This window comes from Triturus cristatus, chromosome 7 (assembly GCF_964204655.1).
Source record: "Triturus cristatus chromosome 7, aTriCri1.1, whole genome shotgun sequence".
In the NCBI taxonomy this organism is placed as follows: Eukaryota; Metazoa; Chordata; class Amphibia; order Caudata; family Salamandridae; genus Triturus; species Triturus cristatus.
In genome coordinates, this window is record NC_140590.1 from 1,254,025,841 (window position 1) to 1,254,051,405 (window position 25,565).

A 25,565-nucleotide genomic window follows, 5' to 3' on the forward strand; every position below is an offset into this window, starting at 1 on the left:
GGCACTTTCAGGACATGAATGCCAAATGAATCCCCCCAAATTGTGCTACCGTATAATTACTTATTAACAAATGCAAGTTAACCCTTTGTTAAAGTGCTCCAAAATCTACTCTAAAACCCTCTGTACTCCGAGAGGATGTTCGACTCTGAAATCCATGTTAGGAATTCTGTCTAGAGCTACTCTTCCTGCAGTCTTTACTGTAGAGTCCAGGAGGGAAATGGGTCGGTAATAGTTAGGGTTGCTACGGTTACCCTTTTCAAAGACTGCCGCAATTATGGCAGAATGCCATGAGGGAGGGAGGCCTGCTATGCATGCGGCATTTAGAACATGCACAATCAATGGGGCCCAAAGATCCATGTTGAGTTATGTAGGTCCATGGGGACCCCCCTCCAACCCCCGGACTTTATCAGAGGCACTTTTATTAACAGCAGCTCCACTTCGTGTAAGTTGAACTGGATAGAAAGTGGATAAGGCGATGGTTCTTGATCAGAGTCCCAGCTATCGGTGTCCCATGGCAATATATTTTCCCAAAATGTTCAACCCACTGTTCATCTTTAATATATGCGCACACTGTGTTCTATGAACTTTTACATAATTTATTAGAGTTAATAACTTTCCAGGACCCCCTTGTGTCATTCTAATACAGGCTGCAAGTCACGCAGAGGTGGACTGTGAGAGGTCTTTGAATGTGTTGTTACTTGGAGAGCGATAAATAGCAAGAAGCCAGGAAAGGGGAGCACTGTGCATTAACGCAGTCATCTCCCCAAGAATCTACAAGCATTGACAAATCCAAAGGGTTCCACCCAGGCAAGCTGCCAGCTTGTTTTTTTAAAAATTATTTTATTGCACGCATATGACAAAAAGTAAAACGAAAACAGAACAAAGCGTGGCAGTCATATGCTTGCAATCAAAACTATACCTATTAAACATAATAATTTCATAAAATACTAGTAAAACAACATGCATGCTGTAGTATCGCCCATCGTGATACTTTCGTCAGACCGAGCATTTTGTTATAATGTTGCCGGCGAATGTGCATAGGTTCACCCCCGATGGCGTGTGTGAGTTTGGTTGAGCCCACGTTCGGTGGGCTGTTCTAATTTAATATGCATGACCGTGAAGCGGGCTCAGTAGTAAGACCCCTGCGATTACCTGCACATGTCTAACGGTGTGGTCTTAGTGATTCAGTGTACGCGCGCTTATACCCTGCATAAGATAGGCCCACATTTACCTACTGGCCTTCCTACTCAGATTTACTGCCCTTTATGGGCACCACGACACAACATTTGGTGACGAGTCCAGATCGTTCTGCGGCGGCCGTGCACCGTCTCCACACGTGCGCGGTGCTTGTGCTGCATCGGAAGCCACGCCCTCGACCACCCGGCAGCATCTCCAGAGCGGCTGACGGAAACAAGATAAGCCACAGCACGCAGGCATCGAGCAGAAGGGGACCACGCCTGGACGATTGCACCAGCACGTAGTGGCAGAAAGCTGAGGCCTGCTGAGCTCCCACAGAACATTGCAAAAGGTCGTGTTCATGAGGCAGACAACGGTAAGTGGTGTATAACTGGGCCATAATACACTTTATGACAGCAGCCACACACAGGCAACAAAACCGCTGGCTAGAACCAAAGCTAGGCTCAGCACAGAGAGGGACACTATAGAGCGTGCAGCTACCATGGCCCATATTGCTGCAATAGAACCTTTTGTTGTAGAAGGGGCCCCGTCAGCACAAGCCCCGAGGTGGAAGGAATGGGTAGAGAGCGTTCTCTTGTTTTTTGAAGCCACGAAAGTTGATAATGCGCAAAAGCGCGCCATGCTACTCTACCTAGGAGGGAGAGATGTTTACAAAATCTCCAAGACAGTGGCGGAACAAGCACCCACGACACACCTCACACTTATTGCAGCTTTCAATCCACATTTTGAGCCCATGGCCAATCAAGATTAGGAAAGGTTCATCTTCAGCCAGGCAAGGCAACAGCCGGAGGAGTCCTTGGATGTATTTCATGCACGCTTAAAGGAGTTGGTCGGCATGTATGGCTTTCAAGATGAAACCAAAGAAATTAGAGGCCAGATCATTCAGTGCTTCAGCGAAGCAACGAGAACAGATTCTAGAGGAGTCAGGGAAATCACTAACTGACATTCTCACCCTGGGGCGGAAAAAAGAACTCTCAAAAGTGCGGGCGGCACACATGGAGGCTGCTCTTCAAAAACGTATCAAGACAGAGCCAGTCAATGCTTTCACCCCAAACACCCCGTCGCAGTCAAGCAGGGTGCGGAGCCCAAAATTGCAGACGTTTGGATACTCTGGGGGACCGTCTCATCGCCCGTCGGAGTGCCAAGCAAAGGGCAAGAAGTGCACAGCGTGCGTAAAAATGAACCATTTTATGAAAGTATGTCGCTCCAGCAAAGGACGGACCCCGAGATCCAATGTTAACACGATCCCAGAGGTCCAGGAAAGAAACAGTGACATGGATGACGATGACAGTGAAGTACACCCCGTCCACTGGGTATTCACAGTAGGGTTGGCGTTCCAAACACTGAGTCGATTGAGTCGATAGTGCCAAGTACTAGTGGGAGGGCGTCCCTCCACGGCGATAATAGACACAGGAGTCACTATAAATATCATGTCTTCCGATGCCTATGGAAAAATGACCTCGCCACCACAGTTGGCCCAGCCAAAATCAAGGTCTTTGCGTATGGACAAACGAAACCTCTTGTTATCAGATGCACATTCAAGACCACCATCACCTATGACAAAAAGGCGGTCGAAGCTCTAGTGTATGTGACAGTCGAGGGTCATGGAATGATTTTAGTATGTCGATTGGCAGAGGCTCTGGGCATAGTCACCTTCGCATTCTGAAAACACCAAGAAGAAATTAGTCACATCCTTAATGAGTTTCCTCAAGTGTTCAATGGCATAGGGTGCCTGCGAGGAAAGCAAATACACCTGCACATTGACCCTTCTGTAAAGCTGGTGGCTCTTCGTCATACGCGCCTAGCATTCCATCTCAGACCTTTAGTGGAGAAGGAGCTAAACAAGTTGGAAGAGGCAGGCATCATTGAAAAGGTTAAAGGACCAAATCCTTGGGTCTCGCCCATTGTGGTTGTGCGAAAACCCAAGCTACCCGGGAGCGAGTGAGAATCTGTGTGGACATGCGCCTCCCCAATGCCGGAATAAAGAGGTAAAGACATCTGACCCCAACCACTGACGATCTGATTGGTGAGCTAAGTGGGGCTAGCTGGTTTTCGAAGCTAGACCTCCGGTCTGGATACCACCAACTGGTCCTGAATGAACAGTCCCGGTACATAACAACATTCTCCACACATTTCGGCCTACGGGGATACCAGAGGTTGAGTTTCAGAATATCCAGTGCTGCAGAGGTGTTCCAGAGCACCATCGGAGAACTTCTCGCTGACCTCCCCAGAGTGGGTAATGTCTGCAATGACATTCTGATCCACTCAAAGTGGATACCAGAACACAACACATGGCTGAGACAAGTGCTGCAAAAAGGCCGGACTCACCCTCCATCGTGACAAATGTGAGTTCCTACAGCAGAAACTACAGTTCCTTGGATACATTTTTTCTGTGGAAGGAGTGGCCCCCGATCCCGAGAAAGTACGGGATATTAAGATACCCCAGCACCCATGAATGTGATAGAGTTGCGCAGCTATCTTGGCATGGTCAACTATTGTGGCAGGTTCATAAAAAGACCTTTCCTCGCTTACGACACTTTTGTGAGAGTTGACTAAGGCCTTGCTCCCCTGGTCGTGCGGCGCGGACCAGGAAGCGGCATTTCAGGCCACCAAAGATGCCCTCTCAAGCTCCACCACACTGGGATACTTTGACCCACAGCAACACACTCTACTAGCAGTGGACGCAGGCCCTCGGGGGCTAGGAGCTGCCCTGATGCAACGCCCCCATGAAGAAGATGAGTGGGCTCCTGTGGCCTTTGCAAGCCGATCACTGACTGCCACGGTACAGAGATATTCCCAGATTGAAAAAGGGGCCATCACGATACACTGGGGGTGCAGCCACTTCCATTTGTATGTATATGGGAAGCCCTTTATTGTCACAACGGATCACAAGTCTCTAATTCCACTCTTCACCAGGACCGTGTCAAAGCCTCCACCACTGATCGAGAGAAATGGATGCTCCAGCTGCAAGAGTAGAACTGCAAAATTGACTATCACCTGGGAATGGGCAATCCGGTAGACTACCTGTCCCGTCATCCTCGAGCCGCCACGCACAGTGAAATGGAGGACGCAGAGGAGTATGTCCGCTATGTGGTGGACCGGTCTCGCCCCTTGCCCAGCTCACTTGGGGATATGTCAGGCCACTGGCCAGGACGAGTGATTACGGAAAACCCTCGAAGCAGTAAAAACAAACAAGGAGCATCCTCTGAAAAGCTATGGGGCTATTCTCACTCCAGACGTGAGGAGGGTGCTAGAGAGCCTGTACCAAGTGAGACAAGAACTGAGTGCTGATCCCAACGGGTGCCTTTTAAGGGGCCATCTCCTGGTCTCAAAAACTTTATTCGATTCAGAACAAAGGAATCATAAAAGTCAAACAATTTCATTTACAAACATTATTTCAAAATCATTTTTTAAAAAGGCATTCTTACAATTATAACACTAAACTGTTAAAATTCATTAGCTAAAATAATCACAAATAAAACCCCATAGCTGTTACTTCCAATCAAATTAAATGATTTCATTGGTTCTTCATGCCAGGGCATACATTAAAGTGCCGGTCAAAACAAATAGAGAATCAGAAAATCACGATGCAATGATATACAATATAGATAATCAAGGGTCAACTTCATGGTGCCCGATTTAGCCGTAACGTTTCCTGATCAAAAGTGACATCCGTATAAAATTTAGCATTGCACAGCAAACACCAGGTGAAGATAGGGATAGTAAATGATCATAGCCCTCTTCATAATGGCATGGTTGCTTTTCCTTAAGGATCGGCTTAATAAACCTGATTCTCGGGTCCTTATATAGGGAACAGAAAAGAACAATGTGCATCGTGCTTTGGCTATCTTTGTCATTACAAGGACAGGGTGGCAGTCTCTCACACCAACCCCCCTGTTTAGGAAACGCAAAGAGAAAATGCAGGGTGTGTAACCTAAACCTTGTCAAGTAGAATCGCCATTGCACATGGTTTGTAAAAGATAAATAAAACTGGTGCAGCAAAGTAGCCTTAGGGGCATAAGGGCTAACCAGGGAATTCACAAACGGTGATTTCCAATAAGTTGTTTTAATTACAGCTTTGATGTTTCCCTGTATATTTTCGGGGTTGTCAAATATGTCACCCAGGCCTAATTTATGAAACATTTCATTTACATAAGATAGCCAGGGGATCTGTTTCATGTTTGCCAACTTTAAACAATCCCGGAGGATATCTCTAGTAAGCTGTAAGTCCTCTGATTGCCATATTTTGCCCCATAACAATAAAGGGGAAAGGCGAATGGTGTCACTCACGTAACTTAGACCTAATTCGTTGTGGACAAATCTGTTTGAGGAGCCTGATGGAGTAGCCAATACACGCTTTAAAAATTTATTCTCCATAATCTGTAGTGAGTCAGGGCTTTCAATCCCCCAAACTCCTGCCCCATAAGTAGCAACCGACAAACATTTAGCTTTATACAAAGTTTTTAAATGTGTGACAGGTTTTTGTCCTAGTTTGCCACAGAAACGGAACAGACTCTCTATAGAGCGACTAGCACTTTGAACTCGGGTCTGCATTAACGGGGCCCAACTTAGTTTGTTGTTAAAAAGGTTACCCAGATAATTAAAGTTTTCAACCTTTTCAATGGTAGAGTTGTTAACTACAAACTTTCTAGTCTTAGTGCCCTTTGGGCCACAGACCATGGCGAAGGATTTGGCAAAGTTAACCTTAAGGTCTAGGTCCAACATGAATTTGTGGAAGGCATCAAGACAGTGCTGCATACTGTTTCCTGTGAGTGTCATAAGTACCGTATCGTCGGCGTAAGAAAGCATTGGAATGCTCCTGCCGTTGACCTTTGGAAAGTCATAACAATTATCCAACAGATATTTTTCCAGGCCATTGGTGTACACAAGAAACAGAAAAGGAGCTAATATGCATCCTTGTCGGACGCCCTCAGTTGAGAGGATAGACTTAGTTTTCTCTCCCCCTGGCCCAAACCTTATGGCTACAGTAGTTGATTCATGGAGTCTACGGAGCAAGGTGACCAAGGGTTCCTCGAAGCCCATGACCTCCATCATTTGCCACAACTTGCTCCGACACACAGTGTCAAATGCACTTGAAAGGTCCATGAAGGCAAGGTGGATGGAGGATTTCCTTGCTTTCATGTATTTACCTATGATCAGGGCCAGGTTCAGGCACTGTTCTACAGTACCTTTACCTTTCCTGAACCCATATTGGGAATCCACAATAAGGCCCACCGAATCTGCCCAAGTTTCCAATCTAGCTAAAATGACCCTACCCAATATCTTACACGATGCATCAATTAATGAAATTGGGCGATAGCATCGGGGATCTGATCTATCGCCCTTCTTAAAAATTGGCACCACTATTGCCTCCTTCCATGATGCCGGAATACGGCTAATAACGACTGCTCTAAAAACATTTAATAACAGGGGGGCCCAAACCTTAATATTATGTTTAAAAAAGTCCAAAGGCACTAGATCAGGGCCGGGTGCTTTTAATGGTATGCCTTTCGACAGAGCATCTTCCACTTCCTGTAAGGTGAACGACGCGCTCAAGGACAAGGAAGACTGAGAGACCACCAAATCCCTAACATCTCCTTGTGATGGTTCATTGGATAGAGTACCATGTGGGTTAAAAATCTTCCCAAAGTGTGATTCCCATGTTTCACATGCAATCTGCATCACAATGTTATCCTTGCCATTACTTGTAAAAAGGGGGCGATTAATAACTTCCCAAAAGAGCCTGCTGTCCTTCAATTCCGAGGCCTTCTCTAAATCTTCCCAAGCTTGGTTTTTTAGGTCCAGCTTCCTTGTTCTTATGGCTTCTTTGTATGCCAGTCTAGATGCTCTAACCACTTCTGTGTCCCTGGGTTTTTGTTTTAATGCCGCTTTCAAGGATCTGTGTGTTGCCGAACATGCGGCGTCAAACCATCTAGGACCAAGCATTTTGCTTTTACCAATTGGTTTTGTGAGGCGTTCGGCTACATACCCACATAAAGATTCAAAATTCCCTATAACCTTTTCAGGTGTGGTTGTAGGTGTTAAACATGCCTCGAACTCAGAGCTATATCTATTTAGGATCTCAGCCTCAAGACCTACCGCGTCTATTTTGCCCCATTTAAGTGTAATACCTTTGTTCCTACTATACTTTACAGGTTGCTCCCAGACAGAGTGTTTGGGTTTAACGGGACAAAGCAAGGATAAATTTAGAGGATTGTGATCACTGGCAGCATTAGCGATTACTTCCAGCTTGTCAACATGATGGAGGTGTCCACTAGAGACAATTACAAAATCAATAAAACTCATCATACCTCTACTTCCCTGAAACGTCGGTATTGGAGCAGAATTTGGACCAACCCAGGGTTCCACTATACATAGATCATTTAAGATAATGATGTTGTTTAGAGCGTCCCCCTGTGGTGTATGTTTGAAGTGTAACAGGGGTTGGTCATGGGAGTCACTTAAACCACACGCCTTCGAGTCCCCGTAGGTGCATAATGAGCAGTTAAAATCTCCCACCCAAATGACAAATAGTAGGGGTTGCGCGAGGCGTGCCCTGGCTATGGCCTCCTCCAAATTCAACATTACGCTTGTCTCTTTGTTGTCAAAGATGTTGTAATACCAATTAATCAGCAGCAATGGTTCAGGAAACAAATTAACCAACATTAACACTTGAAACCATGGGGAATCAACTATCTTAGAAATTACAAGTTTACATAGTTTTAAGGATGTTGCCATCATTAGGCCCCCTTTTGCCCTACCCGCTTGTGAGGGTATCGCAAGGGTATTAAAAGCTTGAAAGCCCTCGATGTTCTGAGTGGATCGGCTCCAAGTTTCCTGAAAGCACAGGATGTCATAGTCACCCACAAAATCTAGCCATGCCTCGTCCTCCAATCTTGAGGCGAGCCCAGCGATATTCCAGGAGATAAGGCGCATCCTTACAGCGCTTTGATTTTGTCTACCTAATTCAGTTAGTGCTTCCGGATTATGCCTTAAGATGATTGGACTTGATTCGCTTTCTTTAGTGTGGCCAGCCTCAGGAACTTGGGGGTTGGATGTACAATCATCACCAACAGAAACATTTTCCCGTGAATTATCAACACAGTTTTCTCCCTTCTCCCTCTGGCTCGGCTCTCCTGATATCAGAGCATTTGTGTCGCCGGGAGAACTCAATGATAGTCAGTCTATCTCTTCCAACCCTGCAAGTGCATCAAAGCGGTTTCTTAGGGGGATATTACTAGGAAACCGTCCTAGATAGTCTTCCCCTTGGAATCGTGGTCTCAGATCATTATGCCGGGTTTGCAAGGGGTTGTTATTGTTATAAGTTGATCCCCTAAAGAAACCGTCGCACTGTTGCCGGGGGCCCCAGTTGTTTTGGATTGGCCAATCGGCTCTATTTCTCCGGTCCCACCCATGGTGTGTTTCACTGTTTGATGTCTGCCCAGTGTTTTTATAAAGCAAAGTCGCGGGAGGAAGATGCAAATCTGGATAAAAATATTCTAGACCTATACATTGAATATCCCCAGCTCTAGCAAATCTTGGTTTACCGCAGATGATATTTTTTACCCAAGTATCACTGAAGTTGATCAGAATACAGTCCCCCTCTAGGTCCTTATCACTTGGGCCCACCCAGGGAACTCTGCGTACGCTAAGTATTTTTGTTTTAGATTCAGGAGGGAGTGGTCTGTTGTTATTGAGCCAGTATATTACTTTGTTTTTTAATTCCTGGTTCGATTCCATTTTGTTGAACAAAACTGGGGGTACTCCTGTGAGTATTGCCATAAAAGGAGCTGAATCTGGAGGCAAATTTACAGGTGGTGGTTTCCTTTTAAGTGCTCTCTCGTTATCATTATTTCCTGCAGGCCCCTGCAAAGATGTTTGTTTTGACCCTTGGGTGGTTCCCTGTTTGGAAGTAAGAACTTCTGATGTTAGTGCTGTGCTACCCATATTTTGGTTAGGGGGCCCCACAATGCCCACCACTGCAGGTTTGGTACGAGCTAAAGGAACAGATTTTGTTCGTGCTAAGGGGACCGATGCTGCCTTAGGGTCAGCAGGTATAAGTGTTTCGGGTGGTTTGCTGGCATTTTTATTTACTTCCCCTTTCTTTAAATTACTATTATTGGCGATACTGTTTTTATTATAGTTATTAGTACCCCCCGCCTCGGGTAATTTGTTTTTAATTACTAGAGTTTCAAGGGAGTCAGCATTAAGAGAGATAAGGTGTTCCAGTTGGTCTAGTTTTAGATTAACAATTTGAATTTTCTCTAAAACAGGCAACAAAAGCATCTGAACCGATTTCTCAATTACCCCCAAGAGACGATCATTATTATTAGTGTTGAATGAGAAGATTTTCTGTCCCGCGTCAGCTGGGTGAGTGCCCTTTTGTTTGGTTAGATTTGTCGGGACTTTAGATGGAGTTGGCTTCGCTGACTTAGTTCTAGTTCCTTTTCTATGGTTTCCCCCTCTTTTACGTTTGTTCAGATTGTTTGATTCCCGCTCACAGTCTACTACTTGATCTTGTATATGGATGTGCCCATTGCTGCTCAAATTGCCGTCTAAGGCATTATCCCCCATAGTACCTGATGAAATAGGTATAAGAGTAGATGTGGATGCTTCAATTTGGGAATCCCCTGGGTCTGCTATCATAATTGTCTGAGAGTCAGAGAGTGCCACTAGGTTTGGACTAGCCTCTAGGTTGCTATCTGCACTATCAGCATTCTTCTCGGGAGTGGGTGCCTTATTGGGTGTGATTTTAAAGGCAATATCTCCCAGGGATGAGCGTTTGCCTGTTATTAGATCTAAGGACAAGCGCTTTTCGGTAAGGGTTATTTCTTTTTCCAGGATAACAGTTGCCCGAGTTATGAAATCGTCTAAGGTTCCAGTGGCTTTCCCATTGTTCGTTTTTACGGTAACCTGTCTACCCTTCCCTGAACGCAAAGACATCATATGGGTTCTGGGAAACAACTAAATGAATAGTAGTACTATAACTTACAATCAAACAGTTTAAAATGAGAAGTCTGGGATGAAGAGGGAGAGCAGCCCAGATGGAGCGGGCGTGGGTGCCTGGGACACCTAGAGAGTGGAGTCACAGCCCACTTGCTCGCAGCCCTCTGCCCCTGTTTTTCCCCAACAGCAGCTTTAATCCAGTGAGGAAAGCGCCCCTCTGCACAGCGGAATCCGGGCTACGGTTTCCGCGAGGCGTGGGCAGAATTGCGTTAAGTGACCTCAAGGAATCCAAGATGGCAGTACCAGGTTTGCTAGGAGGTCCCAGAGAGTACAAGGTAAGCCGGTATTTGCTCACCCGGTCTTTGGGTGCGGGGGTGCGGGGGTGGGGAAGGAGGGAGAGCAGCCCAGATGGGGCGGGCGCGGGTACCTGGGGCTCCTAGAAAATGGAGTCCCAGCCCTCTTGCTCGCAGCCCTCAACCCTCAACCCCTGTTATATCCCAACAGCGGCTTTGACCAATGAAGAAAAGAAAAGAAAAACGCTCCTCTATGAGGCAATGCCCACACAGCGTGAAGGAAGCTGGAATTAATGACAGCAAGCAAAGAAAGGAGGGAACAAAGGAGTGTAAAATGCTCCCACAATGAGAGGCAAGAGAAATTTTCACAGTACCTTAGTCAACAGTCCTAGTGGAAGGGCAGAATCCAGGAACATACATGGAACATACAAGTTAAGGGGGGTGGCCCTGCCCTGGCTCCAGCTGGCGATGACGGGCAAGGACGGGCACGCCCTTGGCCCGGGCTTCGCCCGGGCGCGTCCCGCGCAGCGGGGCGCTTGGGAGGCTTAAATGCAGCCCGGGCGCTGCGATGACGTTAGCAGTGGGCGCCCGGGACTGAGCACTCTGGGGGTTGAAGTTTTTCAAAGGGCCGTTCCCCTCACGGCAGTGATGGTAGCAGAGTTCGTGGTGTCCGTGGTGCAAGGGGCGAACAGGTGAGCCCGTGTGTTGAGCCGTTCTCCTCACGGCGTGCTCGTGCAGTTAATAAATCTCCACCAGGTCTAGGTTCATGTACTCACAATGCGACAAGCAGCAATGCTCTTAATGAAAGTTCCAAAATACGTAATCCCAAAAAAGGCTCCACACTGAGAGATAAAGAGCAGGTACCACGGGATTAAATGTAAGGCAGAAATAAAGTCACGCAAATCACTGCGTCAATGCCCCATAAATGTTCCTTTGAAATGAGCACAAGGACGCTGTTTAAAAGGCACAGCGCAGTAGTAAAGGACGGATACTTATTTACGCGAAGAAACCAATGCAATCAGCTGTTTCCAAACACAGCATGAAACGAAGACTGAAAGCTGCTACGAGAGAATAGATTGCTAAGACTCTCTCGAGAAAGAAAAGCAATTAAACACAGTGTCTGACACGGGATGAGTGCTCCAGCTCTTCTCTCCGTCTGTTTAGAAATGAAATACCTTTAAATCCAAGAAGTTGTCAGAAACAGAGACTGCTTCACCCTGACAAGCTCCGTAACCTCCGAAAATCAGATTCCTTTTACTCATTTTCTTTACTTTATATTAACACCCCCAAATTGTTAAACGCTTACGCAGACAGTTGTTCATATATGTCCGACTCAGCATAGAGGGGTTGCCCAGCCCGGCCTCTAACGGTCGATGACGGGCTAAGACGGCCCGTCTTGGCCCGGTCTTTGCCCGTGCTCCGTCCGTGCACGTCCCGTGTTGCGTGACTGCCTCTGTGTTAAATGGCGAGGTCCAGGGTCGGGCGAAAGTGCTGCGTGCTCGCCCAAGCAGGTACTGTCCAAAAAGTGAGATGTGCGGTTTCCAAAGCGTTGCAGAGCGGTCTCACCCCCTTCCGTGACCGGCTCTGTGTTAAATGGTGAGGTCCAGGGTCCGGGCGGAAAGTGCTGTGTGCTCGCCCAAGCAGGGACTGTCCAAAAAGCGCAATGTGCGGTTTCCAAAACGTTGCAGAGAGGTCTCACCCCCTTCCGTGACTGCCTCTGTGTTAAATGGCGAGGTCCAGGGTCCGGGCGGAAAGTGCTACGTGTTCGCCCAAGCAGGGACTGCCCAAAAAGTGCGATGTGCGGTTTCCAAAATGTTGCAGAGCGGTCTCCTGGTCATCCCGGTGTCGTTAGTAGATCAAGTAATACAGTTGGCCCATGCCAGATATCAGGGAACGGTGAAGACAAAAGACCGTCTTCGAACAAAAGTGTGGTTCCCCTTCATGGATGGGAAAGTGGAGGATGCAGTGCTATCCCGTTCATGGTGTCAAGCGACTGGGAAGCCAAACCCTCCTGAATTGGTTGTGACGGAACGAAGGCCTGAAGGCCCATGGATCTGTGCCAGCATGGATTTCGGGAGCCTCCCTGATGGGAAACACACATTGGGGGTGATCGATGATTACTCTAAGTACCCCGAGGTTAAAGTGCTGTCATCCCTGAGCGCCGGGGAAGTAATACCAAAGCTGAAGAAAGTAATGGCCACCCATGAATTAATCAGAGAACTAAGGGACTGACAACGGTCCTCCCTTCCAGGTGCAGGAATTTGCTTCATATCTAGTCTCGCTGGGGATTCTCCACCGAAAGATCACTCCCAAATGGCCGCAAGCCAATGGAGTAAGTGCTTCATGAGAACTTTGAACAAAGTGATAAGAATTGCTTCTGGCAATGGTGAGTCTCCTGAACAATCCATTTACTCCTTCCAAATGGATTACAGACAAACGCCACATGATACAACAGGTCGCACCCCTCTTCATCTCTCAATGGGAAGAGTAGTCAATGACTCCAACCCTCATCACCCACGGAGGGCACCTGAAGCCATTGATGACCAAGCTGTGGACATGCGGAGAAAAAGGTCAAATGACCAAGTCAGTAAGCATCGCAGAGCACAGAGATCACATCTCAAGGTGGGAGATTTGGTACTTGTCCAAGATCGACACCCTGGCAGTAACTTCAGACTGCCGTTCGAGAAAGATCCGTGGCGCATCACATTCCTGAGAGGCATCCAGTCCATCATGAGGACCGTCTCGGCTTTCAAGAGGTTCCACCCTGGTCCAGACGTGACAATCCAGAGCAGTGATATTAACAGGGATGGGATGGACGGGGAAGAATGGTCAGAAGAGAAAGCTAAAGCAACTGACCCAGAGGCGCTTGGTCTCCCAAGAAGGAGCCCCGGAGTCAGCCTAGACCTCCCAGAATCGCCTGTGACCCCTGACGCAGCCTGAGAGGACAGTCGTGAGAATCAGACACAGTATGGGCTGAGACACAACCCCCAGCCAGCCAGCAGGCTGAGAGACTATCACTGCTACATGACTACACTGGTGAATGGAGATTCAGGCAGCAACCTGCAGTGGTGGAACATTCTAAAATCTTAGTGGTCTATGCACGAGTGCCATGATTAAAAGTATTTTTCAATTTTTGTTTTGGGTAGGAATGTAGTATCGCCCATTGCGATACTTTCGTCAGGCTGAGCATATTGTTATAATGTTGCCGGGGCTGTGCACAGGCTCACCCCGACGGCGTGTGTGAGTTTGGTTGAGCCCACGTTAGGTGACCGATTCTAAATAAAAGTGCCTGACCGCGAGGCGGGCTCAATAGCAAGACCCCCGCGATGCCATGCAAAGGTCTAACGGTGTGGTCTCAGTGATTTAGCGCACCCGCACTTATACCGTGCGCGAGGTAGGCCCGCATTTACCTACCGGCCTTCCTTCTCAGATCTACCACCCTTCACGGGCTCCACGATACAAAACATGCTTGCTAGCAGGCAGGTGTACTTGGAAGAGGTATAGAAAACCCATTTTAGTTGTAATGCACTGTGCTGAAAAAGGGATTCTAATTATTACTGAGAAAAGGTAATATTATCTTTGAATTTCTGTAATCTGAAAACCTACTTTAAAGATAAGAGCGACTTATATCAGTGTCAACTGAACAGACCTATGGATGAAGAGGCGCAACAAGCCGATCTATGTTAGCTTGCATGCATATATATTTATGATTTTTTGCACTATTTTAGGCTTGCAAGGCAGTCTACCTACCTGTAGATCAAACCTAAAAAAGACTGTGCATTTTCCAGGCTTTGATTGCACTGAATCTACCTTTTGAGGCCACAGTTTGATTGAGAAGAGCAGGATGGTATGGAGCGCATGCGATCTCAAAGCTGATCCCTGACACATGACTGTCGCAACTGGTGGTCCCACACTCCTGAACAGAGTTACTTATTCAACGTCCTGCGATAAAAATAGACTGAGATGGAACCGTGTAATAGTGGTCATCTAGACCACTGGTGCACAATGCTGCACACTCCAACCTGATGTAAACACAGACCCGCCAACTCACACTTACCACAGCCTGAGACACTATCAGCTCTCACATCACATGTGTGCACTAAGTGTGCTGGAAACTCCTGTAGGGTAGGTTTTCAGCTCCGGTGTGGAGGCTCTCCACAGCAGACATCCATCCGGGGTTTTGCAACTTCCCAGAATATTGGTGGCAGCCTCAGAAGCCTTTGCTACCGTTTTTTTGGAGAGGCTGGGAAGACCTGCCCAAGCAGTGTCAGGCCGTTAGCCACACCCTCTGTCCTTGCCCCCTCCCATGGTTGGCCAGGTTCAGAGCATCACTGAGGAAGTGTCATGACTCACAAAAGGTGAAGCCTCGAGTGAGTATTGATGCTTCTTCCCTCCCTCAACTTTGGCAAAAAAAATAGTATATTATGCTCTTTTCATCTGCATATATGGTTTATGACATGGTATTTTCATGTATATTTGTTTTAACAAGAGGTATTTAAACAACAGTAGGATTCAAGGGGTTACATTTGTGCAGAAAGGTAAAATCAAACTGAAAAGACGGGTAATTAATGAGAGTTGTTTCCCGGAGTAAAGTAGTTGATATTTGCAATCTGTGATGCAGTAAAAAGTGTTCGTCTAATGCCATTTTTGTGTGCTGTGTTAATAAACTAGAATTTGGACATTTGCACTGCAGTAATAAAAGTGTGAATGTGCGTATCCTACTACAGGTGTTATATAACCTGTGTTATTGGGTCACTGTTATTTTTACTGCCATGGCATAAAACTTTTTTGAACTACTTTTACTGCACATAGGATTAGATCTACATAACTACTCAGAGATTCAAGATGATTAAGCATTTTTTGGGTTGAGCCTACTGGACTGAACATGTGCTGTCTGTTGTGAGGCGTATTGCAGTTTACCAAGAACTTAGGTTGGCTCGGACCCCACTCATTGGTTCGCTTTCCTTGTCACTCATTTGCCTGCTTCTTGTTGCTGTTCCAGTCTGTCAATCTTGTGCTTGTCTCTCCCATGTAGAATGACCTCTTTACATTCTCTTTGATTGGCTGGCATTTCTGCTTCCACTGCTGATTTTCAAGCACTACTTTTTAGGTCTCGGCCTGACGTAAGCAGCGCATGCGCTGCTCTCGTCATACGAGGCTTATTGGAATCGATACGATTACAGAAGCCTCGTCCCAGCTCCACCTTCAGTTGTGATTCGTGCGCGTCGTTTGGCGTCACGAATTATGCCAAAGGCAGTGCAATGATTGCACTGACGGCATGTCACTCGCTGCTTGTTGCCACCCTGTCTCCTTTTATCCACGCCCAGCGGGATTGGGTCTCTTACTGGCAGCGGGAGACAGTATTTCCTAATTAGCCGCTATGCACTTTTTTGTTAGCATTCGCCTTCCGCAAAGGCAGCTGTGTGTTTATTTTTGCGCTGCGCTTTCATTTAAAGTGAAAGCGCGATACAATTATAAACACGCGGCTGCCTTTGCCAAAGGCAAGAGCTTGTTTATTCTGGCATTGCATTGTGGCTTAACTTATTTCAAATATGGCATTGCATCCCGTCTTAACTATTATTTCAATCAGCAGCAGTCTTTTTCCTCGTTTAATTGTGCCCTGATTCTGAGCATGCTTTTAGAGATGAGCACAATTACGCTTTATTTTACTTAAAACTAGTCAGCTCTTTCATTTTTCTGATGGCTTTCATTGTCTTCAGTCTGCCAGATCCACCCTTTTTTTTTGTCGTGTTTATAAGATGACACGCCTTGAGGCAGGCAGGCAGAAGTACGGTAAATGAATACGGCGTATTATTTCTTGTTTATTAGGTTTACAGCTGGCGTTGTCCTGGACGAGTCAGCAGACCGGCCCGGGACTACAGTACAGAGAATTCCATTGTATTAAAAAAAGAGAACTGCTAATTTGTGATTTGTAACCCTAAGAGTACACGCGTTTGGGATAATGTATACATGAATGCATTCACAAATTTGTTTGTGAGGCACATAACAATGCTTCTACACGAAACGCCCTACCCAACAATTAACTAGACATAGTGCACACACAATCTGAGAGAGAGAGAGAGAGAGAGAGAGAGTGTGTGTGTGTTAGTTAGCGGGAAATGCAAATGAGTTCAGTGCAGTGCATATATGGCTATCGCGTTAAACTGCAGCCTTCTCTTCAGCAGAGTCTCTTACATTTCACAGATACTAATGTCTTTTTGAATGAACCCTCGCCTGCATACATGCGCTTCACTGGTCCCAGCTCTGCCCCGCTTTAGTCCCCGCCCCCCGTTCCCCTTCTCCGCCGGCCCAGAGTGTGGGGGTACTCACTCCAAGGTAAGGGAGGGGATCTTCAGCTTGTCCCTCCTGCTTTTTATGGCTCCCTCTGCCCACTGGTTCTCCGCGCTCCCCTCTGCCTGCCAGTCTCTCTCCCCGGCGCTGTCAGCTCAGCTGAGGTAATTGCACAAGGCGCAGCTGGTGTGTGTGTAGGTGTGTGTGTGTAGGTGTGTGTAGGAGCGGGAAATGCAAATGAGTTCAGTGCAGTGCATATATGGCTATCGCGTTAAACTGCAGCCTTCTCTTCAGCAGATTGCGGGGCTGCCCCTGCTGGAACGAGGGCGGAAGTGCTGTGCCAGCACTTTCATTCTTGCCCCATTGGTAATGGAGGAGTCCCACTCCGTGGGTGCTGACGCCATGGCGGCTGTGACGTAACACAAAATAACTGGCCACACTGGAGAATGAGGCGGGGGCCCCCCCGAGTCTCCTACATTTCACAGATAGTCGTGGTAGGGGCCCCATGTGCCATGGGGGAACCAGGGGCGTGTGTTACACCCCAGCAAGACGAAGGACAACGTCGACACTGCAAGCACTCCTAGGCACTTAGACAAAGTTTTGTACTACCCATCTGCAAAGGCACTTCGCCAGGGTTATTCAGCGCTATATAAACTCCAGTAGAATATACTCCTCAGTCTGTGGGCAATCATAAACACCAGCAGTGCCCACCAGGGCTTTAAATAGGATGAAAAAACTGGGGGGGGGATCTCATAAAGGGGCGTGGCCAATGTAATTAAGGGCGTGGCTTAAAAGAGGTAAGCTAAAAATCTGTGCTTAGCATAGTGTGCCGCCCGACTTGCATTTTGCCGTGTTTGTCATTGCTTCCAGACATATGACACAGCAAGTAACATCATACCTACAACAAGTCAGGACTATTGGCTTTGTCAATGGTTGTTAGTTGCATAATACAAATAAGCAGCAACTCTGGCTTGTATATAATTTTGAAGCAAATTCCACTTACAGCCCTGGTGACAACACGACAATGTTGCTGCTCCTGAGTTTGAAGATGAGCACAATTACGCTTACTTTTACCTAAAACTGGTCAGCTCTTTCATTTTTAGGTCGAGCCTATAGCAGCGCGCATGCGCTGCTATATGAAAACAACCTCTTGCAGCTGACCAGGACTTTTCACAAGCTCGTGCTTGTGGCATTTTTTCCACCAAGATTTCTATTGGTGTTTGCGTGTGTCTTCCTTAAAAGACAGCACGCAAGTGGGTAAAGGCGGGCGCATGTTCCCCCTTTCCCAGCCAATGTAACCGCCCACGGCCTAAGGCTTGCGGTTACGCGCACAGGCCACATCTGTTTTCAATTATCGTGCCCAGACGCGGGCGCGATAATTGAAAACAGATGGGCTGCTCGCTCTCCCAAGCGAGCGTGCACCGCTCGCGGGCTTTCTTCATCCGTTGCCGCTCTCGCCATCCCCAGCCCCTTTGCTTGTTCTTTGTAGCAATCAGTCACAGTCATTGTGTTTGAGATTTTTTTTACATCATTCCATCTAGCTGTAGCGAAAGCCCTGAAGCATGATAGCAGAAGTGATTGCCATTTTTACTTCGGCAGGGCCAAGCCTCATAAGACCACACAGGGCTTGGTGTTCAGATTTCTGCCCGTGGCAGTAAAGGCAACGAGAGAGATTTCAGCACAGTCAGCCTGCAGATGCTTTGTTTCTTGTATTAGTCATTGGTTAATTTAAATCGGGTAGTAGGCCACACAGATCATTCCCCAAAACGCTGAGGAGTAACTACAAGTTGCATGTGACCTTACTTTTGTCCATGAAGTAAAATTGCTCCAGTACTGTGTAGTTATGAGTAGAACCCAACGGAAATAGGAATTACAGTGTGGGGCTAATTTTTGTCACCATAAAACCACACAGAATCTCCAATTCCATGCTTTTTGACCGCATACACTTACCACCTGCTTTGAGCAGATGGTAAATTAATGCAGGGGGTGGATGAGTGGTGAAGAGGAGGCATGGGGGAGCAAGGGAGGGAAGGGTAAATGTTCTTAGCAGGGTGATGCATGCGTTCATTTCGTTCCGCCTGGCTTGTAATCAGGCCATCTGTAGTATTTCTGTAATAAGGACTGACAAGAAGCCATATGGCCCCCAGGTACCCATGAGCGGAAGCTAAAACCAGAACTGCTGCCTACTTCCCGTTAAACATTTCTTATGAATGCACGTGTTTTATCTGAGTACAACCACAGCTTTGGGCACTGCTCCGGTATTTGATACAAAAGCAGTGCAGACGAAGAATTGGCATTTATTTTGCTCATCTATAACGAGGAGTATCCAGAAATGAATGCATTGCTCATTTCGGGTCCTAGATGTGGGCATTAGCTCAGAATCTATTTCCAGTCCTGGTGAAAAAGGTGAGTGGTTTGCATGGGAATGCCGCTATATGAACTCCCAGGACACTTGAGGGGCGGGAGATAAGGCTGAAATTGCAGGGCCGTTGAAGAGGGTTAATTAAAAAGTACATAAATCTTTATTTTCAGCGTGCCCTCTGACCTCGCAGTAGAGGGCATTTCCAAATGCGTGAGGCTGTGTCTGTCTCCTACTCAGATTCATTATCAGTTGCTGGGGCAACTGTCATCCATCGCTCTGACAAAGGGCATTCCTCTACAGCTGCCACCCAAACAAGCATTGAAAATGCAATAGGTCTCGCCTTTGATTAAGTTAAAGCCATTTGCTTTGCTAATGGTATTGTAGAGCAAAGCAAATGGCTTTAACTTACTAAAAGGCGAGACCTATTGCATTTTCAATGCTTGGTTTCTGATGCTGTATCTTTGTGCAGCTCCACCAATGTCTTGCTGAAAACTTAGCATACATCAGACTAAACCCTGAACCCAAAATAATTGCACCCGTGGTTTAGGGAGATGGGAGGTAAAAAGGTAAAAGAGGATGAGAAAGAAGGAACTGGAGAACGACTTGGTGCACCTCACCTCTCCCCTCACCCCGGCGCCGCCATCCTCCTCACCGCCTATCAGGGCACGGTCTTCACCCCTCACCTCACCCGGGTCAACTATTCACCGTAGGCTCTTCCTCGCTGACAGGACAGGAGGCACCTGTCTCCAAGGGAAAGGTGAAAGGGTGACGCCGGGGTAGGGACCTGAACACGCAGCAACGTACGATAAAGGAGGGGAGAGGGACACACAGGTAAATCCACCAGGTAGGCATAGGAGATCAAAAACAGGCACAACCAGTGTTGAGTGTGTCACTGTAGTAAACTTAGACCTATTTAAAGGGACATACCATGGAATAGAGGGACTGTTGTAGCGCACAATCGTGCCTGAAGAGTGCCTAGAAGCTAGGTAGCAGAAACGACCAATGAGGTGTATGTTAGCTGCGGACACATGTGGTGATCTGCAGCTTACGAGTTTGAATCACAAGAGGGCCGGCTCAGACTTCCATCCTTCCGAGGGGTAAAGTCGGTAGCGTTACATGGGTAACAGTAACACCTGTTGCTTAGAGCGCTCAGGAATTGGCAGACCGCAGATACGCGGCATATATATATCACATTATTATTAATGAGACCGTTTGCTACAGATTGATTAGGACGATTAGGTGATTATGTCGCACAGTGCTCAGTACAGACATAAAAGATATCACAGCCCCATCTACAATGCCAACTATAGCAAGATTTTTGTAGAAACTGCTAACAGTAAAAATGCCTAGTTTATTATTATTAGTGGCAAATTGTTTTAAAGCACTTATGTCAGACATACTGTACAAAGTAAGGTGCACGGTACTCACTTCAGAAATAGTGAAAGGCTGAGCCGGACCCGGCGCGTGGGGAGTGCACGTACTACACACGGCTCACTGTGGCGCGCGGGCGCCGCTCCTGTGTCACCTAATCAGCTTCGGGCGAATTAACGGCAGCTATTTCGAGATCCCGGAGGATCCAAAAGAAGGTACTTGGTTATTTGTACCTTACAGCCCTAAAGCTCCGAGAAGCGAACGGAGTTTAAATGTTTGCCTCTCCACCTCTCAGTCTCGTTGCTCACAAATGTCGGTGACATGTTATATCCCGGGTTTGGACTTCACAGCTCGGCGCATGACGGAACTCAAGCTTGCAGTGCTGTATGTATCTAATATTCCTTCTTTCGCCCTTGGCTCGGGGGCAGGGCTCACCGCGCTGCCCGAGGGCGCAGAAACGCACTATTGCCAAGGCAACGCGTGCCCCGCAGGAAAGGGTACCAGTCCTTACCTGCGCGTGTCCGTCTGCCACAGTCCGATGTGCTGCGCTCCATGTGTGCACCGAGACAGGGTCTCACTATTTGTAGTGCTTTAGTGCTTAGCGCCCCCTCGCGATGAATGAAGATTCCAATATACGTGCCTGAGTCACTGCTGGGCAAGTCACCTTTCTCAGAACAAGCAGGGGCAAAACCAATATATCTGGCATCCTTCGCCAGCCTTTTGGTATTCTTGTTTTATCATGGCTTTAGCAAAACGTAATTGTTTGGGAAGCTGCTAGGAGTTGGATAATAAAAAATAAAAAAACAACATTGAGGAAAGGCAAAAATGTATTTTGGTCTCAAAAAACCACACATTACCATAGTATTCCATGGCACTGTTTGTGGATGTGCTCCTTGTGAAAGGGCAGCATGCCCTAATTCATAATGAAGTCAGACAATGGCTGAAGTGGGCTGACTCTTGCCCCTTAATGCATACTTGAGGGGGTTGAAGAAAATGGCTGAAAACTCCTATAAGTAATAACATAATTCACATACATACAAACAATTTTAGTCAAATTAAAGGGTCCTGGCTAACACAAAACTGAAAAAGCCAATCATTGTGCCTTTGGCTGCCAGCCTCTTTATTATAAAGAAAGAAGAACAAAGAAGGAACGAAAGCAGGAAAGAAAAAAGCAAGCAAAAAGAAGCAAAGAAGGTAAGTAAGAAAGAATGAAAAGAAAGAAAGAATGAAGGATGAAAAGACGGCAGAAAGAAGGAAGGAAAGAAGGAAAAAAAGGCTAGAAAGACAGAAAGCAAGAAAGAAGGAATGAAAGCAAAAAAAGAAAAGAATGAATGAACATAAGAAACAAAAAGGAATAGAGAAAAAGAGAGAAAGCAAGAAAGAGAGAGAGGCAAGCGGGGAGGAAAGAAAGAAAGAAAGACAAGCATTGGCATAGCCAATAGGTCTCGCCTTGGGGACCTTATAAGTGTTTAGCCATGCAACGGTTGATGTTGTTGCACCAAGGATATTGTGCTGCATAACTAAATACTTATAAGATCCCAAAAGTGAGACCTATTGGCTATGCCAATGCTTGTTTTTTTTTTTTAAGATCTCTACACTGGATAGCTCCTTGAAGTTAATTTTAAACAGCACAGTCCTACGACAGAGACCATTGTGGGACACTGCCACATTGACAAAGAGCAAATTTAAGGATACTCGAACAAGTTGGGTTGAGAAAGCCCTCGACATGTGCTCTCTCATTCTAAATGCTAGGAAACTGACAGGGGAACGCATGTCCAGTGCTAAAACAAAACCCCTAAATTGATAGTGAATTTATGGTAAGAATACTTAAATATGTAAAAACGACAAATCCGGACAATCAATTTATTATACACTTAAAACATTGTAATATTTTCTACGCAATTTGGGAATTGCAGTTTCCTTTTCTGATGTTTGATTTGCTGGAGTGAGGTTGGTGTGAATTAGTAGGTTGGAGTGAATTGGCAAAGTGGAGCGAATTAGCTCCCCTAATTATTGGCTAGTATATAATTCTGACAATTTGCCTATTTTGGAACCTTAAGATCACGAAAGTAAACTGCAGAATGCTAGCGGTGGCTGTAGTGAAGCCTCTCAGAAGAGTCAGTGCAGAGACAGAGGTCTATTTTGCATTGGATGAGCTGCAGTTCAGGTATTTCCATGCTGGCCTGGTCTTGCAGACAGGTAATCGGGTATCACTGAGCTAGTCTGGTCTTTAGGATGGGTTTTCAGGTTTTCCGAGCTGTTCTGGTCTTTGGGACCGTTTTTTTATGTATTTTCGAGCTGGCCTGGTCTTTGGGTCAAATGTTCAGATATTTCCTAGTTGGCTTGGTCTTGCTGACAGGTTCTCGGGTATTTCCAAGCTAGCAGAGTAGTTAGGGATGCACTGAACTTCCAAACTTTATTAAACTGCATATGTATCTAGACCACACTGGGATTAAGGGTGCTCTAAATCGTGAAAATGATCCATCCATTTTGAAGGAAGGAGTTTAAACAAGCTCTGGTTTGTAAAAATTTGGGCAAGTACAGGAGAAACAAAATTCTGTTTAGGAACAAACCTTTCCAAATCCACACCACCTGTCTAACAAAAAAAATCTGGCATTGAGACACACAAAAATGCTGACTGCTCTGCATGTGCATCTCTTATATAATCCAGAGAATTACTCCACTGATCCATATGGATGGGTTCACTATAATTATGCAATTCTGTGGCTGCCGTGTTTTTAGCATTTACTGAGATTTCCACATAACCCACCGTGTGCAGTATAATTTGCTATTTAAAAAAATGTTTTCAACTCTGGTAAACTGATCACCCCGAGTGCTGCATTCAGGTATCAATCTCGTACTTATGATGCAAAACGGCTTCCCAGACAGTATTAATGTGTGTTAAATGGCTATATGGTGAGATAGCATTGGCACAAAATGTTTCACATTAAGCCACAGATCTTGCCTTTATTTGTCGCCTAATGTAGTCTGCCCTGGTAATAATTCTGTCCTTCTTTGCTGTATAATTTCAGTGGGACTGCATATAAGAGAAATACATGCATACATTTCTAAAAGTTTATTTATACCCAATAATAACAACGTAAATGAGTAAAATTTATCAGTAAGATGGTCTACAAGCTGTCAATGTAAAAATAAATTCACAATCAATTAGAGATAGTTGGGAAAATTAGAATATCTAACACATTATTAAACCATGTTCCACCAAGCTACAGCCAATTAAAGACATACACATTTCAAAAAGCAGACATACAAAAATATTGGGAAGCAAGAAACCACCAAAAAAAAAAATAAAGAACAATCACGAAAAAGCAAAGACAAAGACTTTTTTAAAATCTTTAAAATGAAAAATATATATATATGCCAATTGAAGTTGAGTCAGAGACACATTGGCCTTTTCATTTTTGAATTTTGCCATATTTTAGACTTTTTTTTTTTAATCGTTGTCATTGTTCACCAAATTCATGAAACTGACACAAAATATGCATTTTTGGACCTAGGTTCTGGATTTTAACACAGTGAATAGCAAATAATATATGGTATATTTGTGCGGAAGGTTTATGCAGCACCCATTTCAGAACAAATTTAGACTAAATTGTCTGGATCAAATTTCAAAAGTACACAGGTTTGGGTTTCATTCCGCACACCTTGTGATAGATGAAAATTATAATCGTAATACGTTTTAAATGCCAGCAAGGCTTGCAGACATTGAAGATGTGTTTGTCTTTAAGGTTTTAAGCCTTTAAGTGCGTGTTCACTTGTAAACAATTCTTGGCACTTAAGGTTAGGGTGAAAAGTTTGCCAATATATAGACACTGGGTCGCTCCTCTAGTCTAAGATGCCGACTGATTTCAGTGTTGAAATAATAAAAGGTGTGTATTCTTTAGTCACAAAACTGAAAATAGAAATTTGCACATGCTGACCACTTCAAAAAGCACACTATTCACTTCCATCACTTACATGTCAATACAAAAGCTGGTGCAAAACCGGGGAGAGTAGAGAGAAAGTTTTGTGTGTGTGTGCATGCCTGCATGCGTGCGTCCGTCCGACCACTAAGGTTACACTTACTTAACCGTTTACAAAATTGGTAGGCAAAATTCACCCTACATGAGCATTCTAGTGTTTCATAAATGCGCTCAGCTAAGAATTTATTCTTGCGTGACAAAACGTATTTCTGATCTTAAGTTGTGCTTTGGCAGTGTGTCCTGTTCACAAGTAGTAGCCAGGTATCTTTTGCTGCACATAGAAACTATTTAAAGCAAACCAGAATATAATTTTTTATTTAAAAAAAGAAAAAAAATTCACTTCACAATTCTGGATTTTAAAGTTACACAACCTAATCAGAGTACAGAGGCAGACAACGGTGGACACAGTGACCACACTTCCCCTGCTGTGTTCCCTTTGTATAAAGAATAATAGTCAATCAGGTTGGGTGTGCACTGGCTACTCCAGCACCTGCCGTTGTTTGGTCCTAACTGCAATGCAGAGAGATGCTGAACCCAAGAGTGGAGTAGTGCACCACCCGTATAAGTCAAGAGAGTTATTTTTAATAAGTCTTATAGTCTTTGTTAAGTTGTCATCAGCAATCCTTTATTGCAAAAATCCAAATATAGGAAATTGTCAGCCAACGCGTTTCGTTCATAACAATGAACTTCTTCAGGGCATAAGTATACGTGGCGTCGGAGTAGGAGTAAGCGTGTACAGAGCGGCTGCGAGGGCCTCCTTGATAAGGGCCAGCATGCGACAAAATCTGGAGAGCAAGTGAAAGCAGCCGTCAGCTCCGTCGAGGATTGCTTAAGACAACTTAACAAAGACTATAAGACTTGAAAATAACTCTCTCTACTTATACGGGTGGTGCACTACTCCACTCTTGGGTTTTACACAACCTAATGTAAAAGTTTCAAAACGTAGTAATTTCTAAAAAGAAATACCATATAAGTATTCCCACCTTTGTCCGACTGCCTGATAAACAAGCACAAGCGCGCGCGTGCATTGCGCGGCAGCAGGGGGAGGGGAGAGAGGAGGGAGCCTGCGCGATTCCCTTGCGGGAGCGAGCAGCAAGGCGTGATAATTGATAACATATGGCA

At 45.7% G+C, this 25,565-nt stretch overlaps 1 protein-coding gene across 3 annotated transcripts in view; it reads right to left on the minus strand.

The window, feature by feature from the left end:
• HSD3B7 (hydroxy-delta-5-steroid dehydrogenase, 3 beta- and steroid delta-isomerase 7) overlaps positions 1-25,565 on the minus strand; it is a 366,630-nt gene that overhangs the window by 308,644 nt on the left and 32,421 nt on the right. Inside the window, exon 1 of one of the 3 annotated variants that reach the window (XM_085618733.1) lies at positions 20,972-21,072. The exons of 1 other annotated variant lie outside the window; for it this stretch is intronic. The gene's annotated coding sequence lies outside the window, so the exon portion shown is untranslated. Of the gene's footprint in view, positions 1-20,517; positions 20,793-20,971; positions 21,073-25,565 lie in introns of those variants that run through there. One more of the 3 variants, XM_085618734.1, reaches the window with a different exon arrangement.